General features: G+C 46.3%; 1 protein-coding gene across 1 annotated transcript in view; it reads left to right on the top strand.

The window, feature by feature from the left end:
• Window positions 1-13,689, top strand: part of ATP4A (ATPase H+/K+ transporting subunit alpha) — a 73,379-nt gene that overhangs the window by 45,880 nt on the left and 13,810 nt on the right. The window lies entirely within an intron of this gene.

Below are 13,689 nucleotides of genomic sequence, written 5' to 3' on the forward strand. Positions count from 1 at the left end.
CTTATTGGCTGTGGGCGCTGCCATATTTGAGGGCGGGGCAGTCAATTAGTATATTCCCTCCTTATTGGCTGTGGGCACCACCATCTTTGAGGGCAGGGCAATCAATTAGCATATTCTCTCCTTATTGGCTGTGGGCGCTGCCATCTTTCTTTTTCTTTAATTTCTTTATTAATTAAAGTATTACATGTGTCCTTATTCCCCCATTACTCTCCCAACCCCCCCCCCCCCATTCATGCCCTTACCCCCCTGTTGTCTGTGTCCATTGGTTAGGCTTATGTGCATGCATACAAGTCCTTTGGTTGATCTCTTACCCACTCCTCCCACCTTCCCCTGCCTTCCCTCTGAGGTTTGACGACCTGTTCGATGCTACTATGTCTCTGGATCTATTTTTGTTCATCAGTTTATGTTGTTCATTATATTCCACAAATGAGTGAGATCATGTGGTATTTATCTTTCTCTCACTGGCTTATTTCACTTAGCATAATGCTCTCCAGTTCCATCCATGCTGTTGCAAATGGTAAGAACTCCTTTTATACCACAGTGTAGTATTCCATTGTGTAGATGTACCACAGTTTTTTAATCCACTAATCTGCTGATGGGCACTTAGGCTGTTTCCAAACCTTAGCTATGGTGAATTGTGCTGCTATGAACATAGGGGTGCATATATCCTTTCTGATTCATGTTTCTAGTTTCTTGGGCTATATTCCTAGAAGTGGGATCACTGGGTCAAATGGGAGTTCCATTTTTAGTTTTTTGAGGAAACTCCATACTGTTCTCCACAGTGGCTGCACCAGTCTGCATTCCCACCAGCAGTGCACGAGGGTTCCTTTTTCTCTGCATCCTCGCCAGCACTTGTCATTTGTTGATTTGTTGATGATAGCCATTCTGACAGGTGTGAGATGGTATCTCATTGTTGTTTTGATTTGCATCTCTTGGATGATTAGTGACTTTGAGCAGGTTTTCATATGTCTCTTTTTTTTAAAAATATTTTTATTGATTTTTTTACAGAGAGGAAGGAAGAGGGATAGAGAGCTAGAAACATCGATGAGAGAGAATCATCGACCAGCTGCCTCCTGCACACCCCCCACCAGGGATGTGCCCGCAGCCAATGCACATGCCCTTGACCGGAATTGAACCTGGGACCCTTCAGTCCGCAGACCGACGCTCCATCCATTGAGCCAAACCGATTTTGGCTTCATATGTCTCTTGGCCTTCCTTCTGTCTTCTTTCGAAAAGTATCTATTTAGGTCTGTTGCCCATTTTATATATATATATATAAAATACATATATATATATATATTATTGATTTTTTATAGAGAGGAAGGGAGAGGGAGAGTTAGAAACATTGATGAGAGAGAAACATCAATCAGCTGCCTCCTGCACACCCTCCACTGGGGGTGTGCCTGCAACCAAGGTACATGCCCTTGACCGGAATTGAACCTGGGACCCTTGAGTCCACAGGCCGACGCTCTATCCACTGAGCCAAACCCGTTAGGGCTGTTGCCCATTTTTTAATTGGATTGTTTATCTTCTTTTTGTTAAGTTGTATGAGTTCCCTGTGAATGTTGGAGATTAAACCCTTATTGGTGATAACATTGGCAAATATGTTCTCCCATGCTGTGGGCTTTCTTGTTTTGTTGATGGTTTCCTTTGCTGTGGAAAAGCTTTTTATTTTGATGTAGTCCCATTTGTTTATTTTCTCTTTAGTTTCCATTGCCCTAGGAGCGGTATCAGTGAAGAAATTGCTTCCTCATATGTCTGAGATGTCGCTGCCTGTGGATTCCTCTAGTATTTTTATGGTTTCCCGTCTTATGTTTAAGTTCTGTATCCATTATGAGTTTATTTTTGTGTATGGTGTAAGTTGGTGGTCTAGTTTCATTTCTTTGCATGTATCTGTCCAATTTTCCCAACACCATTTATTGAAGAGACTGTCTTGACTCCATTGTATGTTCATGCCTCCTTTGTCAAATATTATTGGCTGTGGGCGCTGCCATGTCTGAGGGCGGGGCAGTCAATTAGCATATTCCCTCCTTATTGGCTGTGGGCGCCACCATCTTTGTGATGGCATGAGGGTCAATTAGCATATTCCCTCTTTATTAGATAGGATAGGTATTTATTTATTTCTATTTTTGTTTTCTGTATGCCTATGATCCTCTCTCCTTTTCTTCTTTTTCATAACAGTCCCTTTAGCATTTCTTTTTTTTACTATGTCAAAAAATCTTTATTGTTGAGAGTATTACAGATATAATACTTTTTTCCTCCCCTTTGTCCCCCTCCACCTGGTTCCCACTCCACCCCAGGCCTTCACCACCCTACTGTCTGTTTCCATAGATAAGATATATGATTATTCTCTTCCTGCCCCACCTTCCCCCTTGCCTGAGATGCATCAGTCTGTTTCATGCTTCCATGCCTCTGATTCTATTTTATTTACCAGTTTATTTTGTTCATTCGATTTCTTGTTAGTTTATTTTGATTTTTAGATTCAATTGCTGATAGATTTTTTTTTGCCATTTTATTGTTCATATTTTCTATCTCTTCTTCTTCCTCTTCCTCTTCTTAAAGAATACCCTTCAACATTTCATGTAATACTGGTTTGGTGGTGATGAACTCTTTTAGCATGTTCTTGTTTGTGAAGCTCTTTATCTGACCCTCAATTCTAAATGAGAGCTTTGCTGGGTAGAGTAATTTGGGTTGTAGGTCCTTACTATTCATCAATTTGAATATTTCTTGCCACTCCCCCTGGCATTCATAGTTTCTGTTGAGAAAACAGCTGACAGTCGTATGGATACTCCCTTATAGGTAACTTACTGCTTTTCTCTTGCTGCTTTTAAGAGTCTCTCTGTCTTTAACCCTTGGCATTTTAATTATGATGTGTCTTGGTGTGGTCCTCTTTGGGTTCCTCTTGTTTGGGATTCTCTGTGCTTCCTGGACTTGTAAATCTATTTCTTTCACCAGGTAGGGGAAGTTTTCGGTCATTATTTCTTCAAATAGGATTTTAATATCTTGCTCTCTCTCTTCTTCTGGCACCCCCATAATGTGAACGTTGGTACACTTGAAGTTGTCCCAGAGCCTCCTTACATTGTCTTCATATTTTTGGGTTCTTTTTATTTTTTGCTCTTCTGCTTGGGTGTTTTTTGCTTCCTCATATTCTAAATCATTGATTTGATTCTTGGAATCCTCTATCCTACTGTTGAATCTCTGAAAATTATTCTTAATTTCAGTTAGTGTGTGCTTAATTTCTGACTGGTTCTTTTTCAGGTCTTTGACATTCTCAGTAAGTTCCTTGAAGGTCTCATGAAAATCCTTGAGTAACCTAATCACCATGGTTTTGAACTCTGTATCCAGTAATTTGCTTGATTCCATTTTTTTTTTCATTTGTGACATGTTTCTTTATCTCCACATTTTGGCTGCTTCCCTGTTTTTGTTTCTATGTATTATGTAGAGATGCTATGTCTCTTGGAATTGGTAGAGTGGCCTTGTGTAGTAGGTGTCCTATAGGGCTCAATGGCTCAGCCTCCCCAGTCTCCTGAGCTGGGCACTCTAGGTGTGCCCCTGTGTGGATTGTTTGCACAGTCTTGTAGTTTAGCCTTGATTGCTGTTGGCATCAGTAGGAGGAATTGACCTCCAGGCCAATTGGCTGTGAGGACCAGCTGTGACTACAGTGGGAAAGTTGCTGTGCAGGAAACATTCCTATGGAGCAGGACTTGCTTCAGTGAGGCTTTGATGCTCACTGAGTCTGCCCCTTGAGTGTGTGACTTGTGGATGTGTAGAGTTGTAATCCTCTATGATTTGAAGCTGTCCATCAGGTGTACTGCCTCTGGGGCTTCTAGGGAGGTGAAAAGTCAGCCACTGCATGGGGCTACCCAGCAGGAGGTACAGAGAGATCTGCAGATGGCTGCTATTTGCTATTTGTTTTGGGCTTGGAGGTCCCCAGCAAAGCCCAGCTATGAAGCAAGGCAGGCTGGTGCTAGTGCCGAGTTCAGGCCTTTGATTGATAGGTTTGGCGAATGCTGTCACCAGCTGCAGCTTTTTTGAGAGATTTTAGCAAAGTGTGAAGCCTGAGCCAGGACAGGCCATTCATATGGAAAAGACACTGCAAAGAGCTTTGTTGGGGCAGGGTCTCAGGGAATCCACAGGACAGAGAGAAAGGTATGTTCTAGGTTATGGAGACTCATATTTGGCTGCCAGTGGAGGTCCCAGCACAGGAACAATGACCCTTATAAAGCACCCCCATCTGGGAGAAAGCTGCCCTCGAGTTCTTGTCCAATGCCTTACAATCCAGCTCCTCCCCATATGTGTCTGGGTTTCCCCATGATGCTGGCTCACACCCACAGTTCTTTGTTCCTATATCCTTTTCCTTCCTCCCTACATCCTACTTGCCCTGGGGAAATTCAGTAACCATTTCCATTAAAAGTTGACTATGCTGGAGATGGATCACAGAGGCCTCTTTCCTATAAGGCTGGTCCTGAGCTCCACTGTGTGGCCCTTCTCACTGATCAGAAGGAGCTTTCCAGGCTGCAGAATGACAGGGTGCTAGCACCATTCTATCCAAGGACTTCAGCCCCAGGCTTCCTTTGCTACACCCACTCTGCAGTCTCCATAGCCAGTGCTCTCTGGCTATGGGCCTCCTCTCTCAGTCTTAGGCCCTCCTGTCTCACCTACAGATCTACAGCCTCTTTAGCCTCCTCAGGTCCTTAGTTCTAATTGTCCAGGTCAGGGGAGGCTACATCCACCTCCTGGCCTTCAGTACCTTTCCTGTCCCCTAGACCTGGTAGTGGAGCTGAGCAGCTGGGCTCTAGGGTGGTGGTTACAGCATAGTAGCAGTGGCATCCCTGCTAAGTTAATGTGGGTGAGTACACAACAGGAGCTAGAGTCCTGCTGGGTTAGTGGTGGTTGCACGACGGTGGCACAGAGCCCAGGCTAAGTCCCCATCTGGCGAGGGGTCAGGCTGGGTGCCTGCCTGGCGTGCAAAGGTCTTGCCGGTGTCCGTTGCAGGCACAGGATCTGGGTTGTGACCTCTGTGGGTGTGTAGAGTCCCAGGCCCATGAGTTCGGGAGAGGCTTGGCTGCCCTCCCTGTAGCCTCCTCCCAAGGAGGACCTTGTTAATCTTTCAAGATGGCGTGGACTCTGAACCAGAGCTGCGCACCAGGAGTGGCTGTGGTGGCAGCAGTGGCTCTTTGGCCAGGAGAGCCTGAAACTCCCCGCATCCCCAAGATTTCCTCATGATTGGACTGTAACACACACACACACACACACACACACACACACACACACACACCCATACACTCAGTCTCTCACTTCCTCACTCACTCACACTCTCCCTCATTTGGGTACTACTGGCCACCATATGGGAATCTCTTCCTGCCTCTTATGCCAGTACCAGGCTGTGTTTTTTTATTGATTTCAGAGAGGAAGGGAGAGAGACATAGAAACATCAATGATGAGAGAGAATCATTGATCCTGCTGCCTCCTGCATGCCTCACACTGAGGATCAAGCCCACAACCTGGACATGTACCCTGACCAGAATCCAACTGTGACCTTCTGGTTCATAGGTTGGTGCTCAACCACTGAGCCATGCCAGCTGGGCCAGGCTGTTTTGATTACAATGGCCTTGTAGTGTAGTTTGATATCAGGTATTGTGATACCTCCAACTTTGTTCTTCTTTCTCAAGATTGCTAAGGCTATTCGAGGTCTTTCTTTGTTCCATATAAATTTTTGAAATATTTGTTCTAGATCTGTGAAATATGCCATTGGTATTTTAATAGGAATTGCATTGAATCTATAGATTGTTTTGGATAGTATAGACATTATAATGATGTTGTTTCTTCCAATCCACGAACACAGCATATGCTTCCACTTATTTGTATCTTCCTTAATTTCTTTCTTCAATGTCCTATATTTTTCTGAGTACAGGTTTTTTACCTCCTTGGTTAAGTTTATTACTAGGTACCTTATTCTTTTTGTTGAAATAGTAAATGAGCTTGTTTTCTTAATTCCTCTTTCTGATAGTTCATTATTGGTGTATAGAAATGCCACCAACTTCTGAATATTAATTTTGTATCCTGCTACTTTGTCAAATTCATTTATTAATTCTTGTAGTTTTTTTTGATGGAGTCTGTAGGGCAAGCATGTCAAACTCATGGCACACCATTTCTCTCCACTAATACTAGCAGCAAATATTTTAGCAGCCGATTGCCATGTCATTATTCTTGGACTGACTTATTTGTTGTGCGCAACAGGAAATATATTATTTTTTATTAAAATGTTCTATTATTTTATGTTAACAATTACTTATTTCAGCCCTTTGTATTCAGCATGTATCTATTGAAATAAACCTACGTTTCTATGAAAATTGAAGCTATTGTTTTTTTGTGGCCCACAGCTGCATTCAGGATCTCTGATCACTTAGTCCTGCTCGCCTCTCCCCTTAGCATGCAAGCACTATGGATAGGACCGTGACTGTTTTGCTCACTGCAAATCCCAGTGCTCAACAAAAAGCTTGGCACATAATGTATGCTCAATAAACATTCAGTCAATAATTAAATGAAGGGTAATTTTAATGAGAAGCCTGTTCGTCAAATGGAGTCTAGTGTGATTCAGTGTATTCAAAGGTCTGTGAGGACTCTCCAGCAGGCTGCCTTGGTTCCAATCCTGGCTCTGCCACTTATTAGCTGTGTGACCTTGGGCAAGTATTTAATTTCTCTGCACCTGTTTTAAGTATATTTTCATTGATTTCAGAGAGTAAGGGAGAGGGAGAGAGGAATAGAAACATCAATGCTGAGAGAGAATCCTTGATCGGCTGGCTATCTCCTGCACGCCCCCCGGGGATCGAGCTCACAGCCTGAGCATGTGCTCTGACCAGGAATCGAACCGTGACCTCCTGGTTCATAGGTTGATGCTCAACTACTGAACCACGCTGGCCAGGCTGCACCTCAGTTCTTCATAGTCAAATAGGAATAAAAACAGTACTACCCTGGCTGGTTTGGCTCAGTGAATAGTGTTGGCCTGCGGACTGAAGGGTTCCGGGTTCAATTCCAGTCAAGGGCACATTCCTGGGTTGCAGGCTTGATCCCCAGTGGGGGGCATGCAGGAGGCAGCTGATCAATGATTCTCATCACGATGTCTCTCTCTCTCTTCCTCTCTGAAATCAATTAAAAGACAACAGCAACAACAAAACAGTACCTTTTTAATGAAGTTATCGTGAGGATAAAACATGCTCATACATATAGAGCACGGAACACGGCTGAGCCCAGGGAGTCCTAATGAGGGGCAGCTGTTACTACCGGCTTCCTGTCATTGTGCCTGTCCCTCTATTTGTGTTGGGGCTGTGTTGGACAAAGAACATCATTCCAAGGCAGAACCCTGGTCCATCTTAGTGTTTGTGGCCATGACAACTGCTTAATGTGCTAACTGTCCCAGGGAACTTGAGACTTATCCAGTCAACAGAAGTCCATTAAGTGCCTGCCTACTATTTGCCATTTTAGGTACTACAAACACGTCAGACCAAAAAACAAACAAAATCCCTGCCCTCATGGAGTTCATACTCTATTGGGGATTCAAAAATACACAAGCAACCCAATAGGAAAAAATACATAGTATGTCAGAGGGTGATAAGTACTTCAGCGGGGAGGTGGGGGGGGGGGCAGCGGGGGAGGAAAGTGGAGAAGGTAATGGAGATGGAGAGGGCTGGGGGGAGACTGCAGCCTACAATTTTAACTCGGCCAGGAAGTCTCACTGGGAAGGCAACCTTTGTGTAAAGACCTGATGAAGGGTCAGAGGGAGCCATGAAGATATCTGGGGGAAGCGCTGGCTGGTGTATCTCAGTGGTGTATCTCAGCGTCGGCTCACACACCAAAGGGTCATAGGTTCGATTCCCAGTTAAGGGCACATACCTGGGTTGCAGGTTCAATCTTGCATGTGGGAGGCAACCAATCAATGTCTCTCTCTCTCTCTCACCCCTCTCCCTTCCTCCCTTTCACTCTCTCTAAAAAAAAAATCCATGGAAAAATATCCTCAGATGAGGATTAACATCAACAACAACAAAATAACCACAAACAAACAAACAAACAAACAAACAAAAGGGTATCTTGGGGGAAGAATATTCCAAGGAGCGGAAAGAGCAAATGCAAAGGCCAGGAGGCAGGAGGCTGTTTGCTGTGTCTGGGGCATGCCTGGAAGCCACTGTGGCTGGAATGGAACAGGTCAGGTGGAGATTGGGAAGTGAGGTCAGGGAGGCAACAGGGCAGATCACTAAGGGCTTAGGCGATAATGTGGGGCCCTGGCTTTTACCAGGAGTGAGGTGCATCTGGGAAGGCTTTGAGCCCCAAAGGCCCTGACCTGATCTTGGGGTTCACAAGCTCCCTGTCTGTGTGTGTGGAGCAAATTGTGGGGATGGGGACGAGAGCGGGAGACCGGGGAGGAGGCCGCTATGCTATCCGTGAGGAGAGGATGGAGGTTGTACCAGAGTAGGGGCAGAGAAAAGGGAGAGATGGTTGCATTCTGGATGTAATGTTAAGATCCTGGATAAGGACAGCCTGGCAATCTCCTGAGGCTGGTTGACCTTTCCACATCTGGACAAGAGTGGGAGGGAGCAGGACACAGGAGATCTGGCTGCCAGCTTAGCCAGGCGGGGGCCAGACCTTGACCCCCCACTTGTTGGCCCTCTGCCTGCTCCTGTGCTTGCTTAAAGATGAGGGAGACAGTCCCTGCCTGCCCAGCCCTAGCTTCAGTCTTTTTTTTTTTTTTTATGATTAAGCACTTTTTAAAAAAAATTTCTTTATTGATTAAGGTATCACATATTTGTCCTCATCCCCCATTCCCATCCCCACACATGCCCCCACCCCCCTGTTGTCCTTAACCGCCGGTTAGGCTCATATGCCTGCACACAAGTCCTTTGGTTGATCTCCCCCTTTACCCCCACCCTTCCTACCCTCCCTCTGAGGCCCGACAGTCTGATCCATGTCCCCTTGTTTCTGGGACTGTTCTTGTTCATTAGTCTATGTTGTTCATTATTTCCCCTAGATGAGTGAGCCTAGCTTCAGTCTTCCCAGGGTTTGAGCGACCTGACCAGGAGGTGAAGGGCATGGCTAGTTGCACTATCTTATCAGAGAGGCCAAACACATACTAAAAGTCACGTCACAATGAGTCCTTTCACTCAGCAAATACTCCCTGAGGCAGCCTGGGCTGGGCAATGCAGGGCAAGGTTGGGACCTAGACATTCTGGATCCTGTCCTCATGAGTCCCAGAAGACGAAATGTCACCCAGTAGTGACAGCCAGAGTGGCCAGGGAGTGGTCAGAGCTGGGATGTGGAAACCTGGGGTCTGTGACAGCCCAGGGGAGGTACTTGCCCAGCCAGGCGGATGGTCCCAGGTTTCCTGGAGGAAGAAGCATCTGCACTAGAACAGGGAAGAGGAGGAACAGCTGGACGTGGGGAGGGTGCAGGGCAATGTTGCAGAGAGAGGAACATTGGCCAAGGTCTTGACAAGCTACTTTTGACAAACAGAAGGCGGGGGTTGGAGGGTGGGGCTGGGAGGAGGGTGAGCGCTGAGTCCTAAAGCACTAAAGGACAACATGGCATCGGGCCTCGTCGGGCTGAATCCTTAAAGTGTGTTTGATTAGGGTTCCAGGAGACTCGGTCAAATCCCCCTTAAAACCCACTCAATAAGTCACCACTTAATAGTATGTCCTCTGCCCTGTCTTTCTCAGGGAAAGAAAATGTTTTTAAAATTCTGGCTGTTTGTTGTTCTCAAAAGTCTTTAACGATCCATGTGTCCAGGCTCAGAGAAATCTTGCAGCACTGTGCTAAATGGGCCATGGCACACTTGTGACGTTCTTGTGAGAATGACCCCAGGTCATGTTGGGAGTTGCCCATCAGCCTGAGATGCATGGCACGGCCCACCTGGGGTCTGCTTCAGGGTGCCAAAGATGTTGGCACACCCCTCGCTTTACCCAGCTTCTGTCTGTGGGTAACAGCCTGTGTCCATCCCCAGACACAGCTTGAATTGCTTGGACACACAATGAAAGGATAAATGCACAAGTAAAGAACCCCCACCCCCTCCCAAAGACACAGAACTTGATAGCATTGGAAGGCTGTGCAGCCAAAGGGGCCGGTAAAAATATTTACCCATCAACAGGGTGGACATTGACCCGTCAGAGTGGACAAGGTTGGGCTGCCCCTGGAGGTGGTTGGGCGTGGGAGGCCTGGGGGCTCAGGCAGTGGCTGTTTCATTACTTTAATCATCAGTACAGAAATTTCTATTTCAATAGAAAATAAAGACATCATAGAATAGCCCTGTGGTCATCCCCTAAAGCCTCTTGATATCCCCAAATGTCCACCTTCTTCCAGAATCAAAGATGCGGTTTATCCTGACAAGATGCTCTGTGAAGGGCACACATCACAGTATGTTCTGACCAAAAGTGCACAACCTGAATCTCATCACGAAGAACCATCGGCAAAACCCAGCTGAGGGAATTCTACATAATAACTGCTACTCTTTCAAAATGTCAAGGTCATAAAAGACAGGGAAGACTGAGAAAATGTCACAGATTGAAGGAGACCCAGAGGCATGACAACTAAATGCGGAGTATGGTCCTGGGTTAGATCCTGGACCAAGAAAAGGACATGAGTGGGAAAATGGGAAATTCAAATAAATTCTCTAAATTAGTTAATAATGTCACATCAGTGTTAATTTCTGAACTTAGTCATTGAACTGTGGTTATGCAAGAGAGTGTCCTTATTCACAGGAGCTACATGCTTGAGTACTTATGGATATAACCATCCTGTCTCCAACTCTCTCTCAAATGATTCAGCCAAAACTTAAAAAAAATATCTATATCTAATCTATATCTGTATCTATATCTATATATCTATCTATCTATCTATCTATCTTTCTACTTATCTATCTATCTTATAGTACAAATGTGGTAAAATCATTAAATTTAGGTGAAGGTTTACTATTCCTGTAACTTATAGGTTTGAAATAAAAATATTTGAAATTAGCATAAAATAATAAAACTAATAAGTGAGAAATAAAAAGAAAATGAGGCAGAAACAAGAGAAGGAGGCTCTTTGAGTTTTGACAAAAGTTTGCACAATATCACAGGTCAGCCATCTGCTGCCAGTGGTAGTGATGACCGGAACGGTGAGCCCAGGTGTTTTCCCAGGGTCGTGTCTTATGACACCGAAGAATGAGCTCCACGGACCAGAAGATTTAAGCAAAAGTGTGGAAATTTATTACAAGCAGATTCAGACTCCCCGCAAGGGGAGGGGACCCAGTAATGGGCTGCCCGTTAAAGCCTTGTAGTCCAGGGGTATATATTTGCCACAAGCCTGCTCTCTGTCACCTCATTGACTCCCTCAATTGTTCTTGCCCAGCAACGGACCTGCACTTGCCCTGTTTCTGTGTGTGCTTTCTCTGTTCCTATGCTGAGCTTTCCCTGTTTCTATGTGTTCGTACACCTTGTTTATTGCAGGCCCTCCCTTGCTTCCCCATGCCTCCCGCTTTGAGCCCAGAAACATTTTATTATTTCTGCTTGGTTGGTTCCTGTGGTTAGGCTGCTCAAACTGCCATGTCTGCCCCTGCCTATGTCCCACCTGCCTTTGTTTCCCACTGGACCCCTGCCCTATCTGCCTGCAGGGGTTTCAAGCTAACTTCTCTCAATAGTGCCTCAGTCTCTGCATCTGTGACATAGGTCGTGGGGTTCCCTAATCTGCGCAGACACAACCCCATATCTGCCTCAGGCCCTGGACACTTTGGGGGTAGTAAGCTGGTGGGCCAGGGTGGCAGGGCTGGAGACAGGAGGGGCACCTGAGAAGATTCCAAGGGCCTTCCCCGGACACCAGCTTTGTTTATGACCATTCCCAACCCCCGGGTGCGATGGATCCTGCTCAACGTTCAGAAATATTTGTGTGTGTGTCCGGGGAATGTTCCAGGTGTTATGTAGACATCAGCAAACACAACCTAGGCCCAGTCTTCCTTCTGGTACAACAAGATTGTCACCCACCAAATAAAAATACAATACGATATCATGTTGGGATAAGGGGTGTGAATTAAGCAGGGCTAGTGGATGGAGCTTGATGGGAGTGCAATATACAAGTAAGGATCTCTGAAGAGGTGGCATTTGAGGTGAGACCTGCAGGTGAGAAAGAGCCAGGAAGATATCAGGCAGAAAAAGCTGCAGGGGCAAAGGCCCTGGGGCAGGAATGACCATGGTCTCTTATAAGGAGGCCACTGAGCCAGGAGAGGGGAGCTGGAGCCAGATCTCAGAGGAATGACTGTGGTGTTTATTCGGAGAGAAAAGCAAAGCCCCTGGAGGGCTGTAGGCAGGAGAATGCCACAAACTATTTCACATGCGTGGCCCGGAGAGATGAATGCCAGTGGGCAAGTGGACACGTTGTAAGGGGTAGTCAATGTGACTGTGGTCTGCCTCTCTTTTGGGGTTTCCTGTAGCAGACTAGGGATCACCAGCTTGGAGCGGGGCGGGGCGGGGAGGTGGGGGCGGGAGTAAGGGAAGGAGCTGGGATTGCTTAACAGCTTTGACTTTCTTATGTGACCTGCCCCAGAGGAGAAGGACATCACCAAGGCAATTATCTTATCAGATAAAGGCACACTTGCCCCTGGAGACACGTTCACCCCTGAGGCCCAAGCTTGAGATATCAAGGACCCACCGTGCAACCAGTCCAGCCTCTCATCGGTGCCCACAGAGGCCCCTGCCTGGGGGATTGGAAGTCCCCAGACTAAACCTGGCCCTAAGCACCAAGTACAGCACCAAGCCAGGACCCTTGGACACACCTTTTCCCCAGTTTGCACCTTGGTTTCCCACCTGGGCAGGTTGGGGTGGAGACAAGGGGATGATTGAAAGCTGTGATGGCTATAGCTGGATGTGTGGAGTACCCCTAGGAATCCTCCTTGAACCTCTCTGAGCCTCAGTTTCCCTCTCTGCACAATGGGAATAACAGTGGCATCTTCACAGGGGTTTGTTGGGAGGATCCATGAGATTACATGTGTGTAGTACCTGGGCATACTTTGCACTGCAGTTGTGAAGTTTTGGGTTTTTCATTGGTGATCCCTTATGAGGACCAGGCTCCTGGGTCCCACATGGGCTGGAATCCTGTTCCAGATACTTGTTACAACCTTAGGCCAAAGTTCTTAACCTCTCTGTGCCTCAGTTTCCGCATGTGAACAATGGAACATAACTTTATAGGGCTGTTATGAGGAGCTAATGAAGCATTTTCACAAAGCACCTGGGGGAAGCCCCACACCCAGTGAGTGCTCCCTAAAGGACAGCCAGGATCGTGACTGTGGGGCGCGCCCTCCCCCTCCAGGTGTGGCACAGCGATATGTTCTAATAATGGACCCTCTGCAACCAACCTATTTGATTCTGAGTTCTGACTCTTTCACACCCTATCTTGGGGACCATGAGTATGTGACTTCACCCCTTTGTGCCTCAGTTTTCCCATGTATAAGGCAGGGTAAAAATAGTTCTCACTTCAAAGGGTTGTTGTGAGGTTAAGTTGGCACATGAAAGCACTCAGCGCAGTGCCTGGCATAGATGTTTGCTATTTTCTTGTTACTATGGATATTCCTACTGATTCCCTGATCTCAGTGGCAGGTTGCGATGGGGTCTGGGCAGGTTGGGCAGCCCAGGAAGGAATGCCTGAGAGGTCACCCCAAGGAGCCCTGTAATC

This window comes from Eptesicus fuscus, chromosome 21 (genome assembly GCF_027574615.1).
Source record: "Eptesicus fuscus isolate TK198812 chromosome 21, DD_ASM_mEF_20220401, whole genome shotgun sequence".
Lineage (NCBI taxonomy): Eukaryota > Metazoa > Chordata > Mammalia > Chiroptera > Vespertilionidae > Eptesicus > Eptesicus fuscus.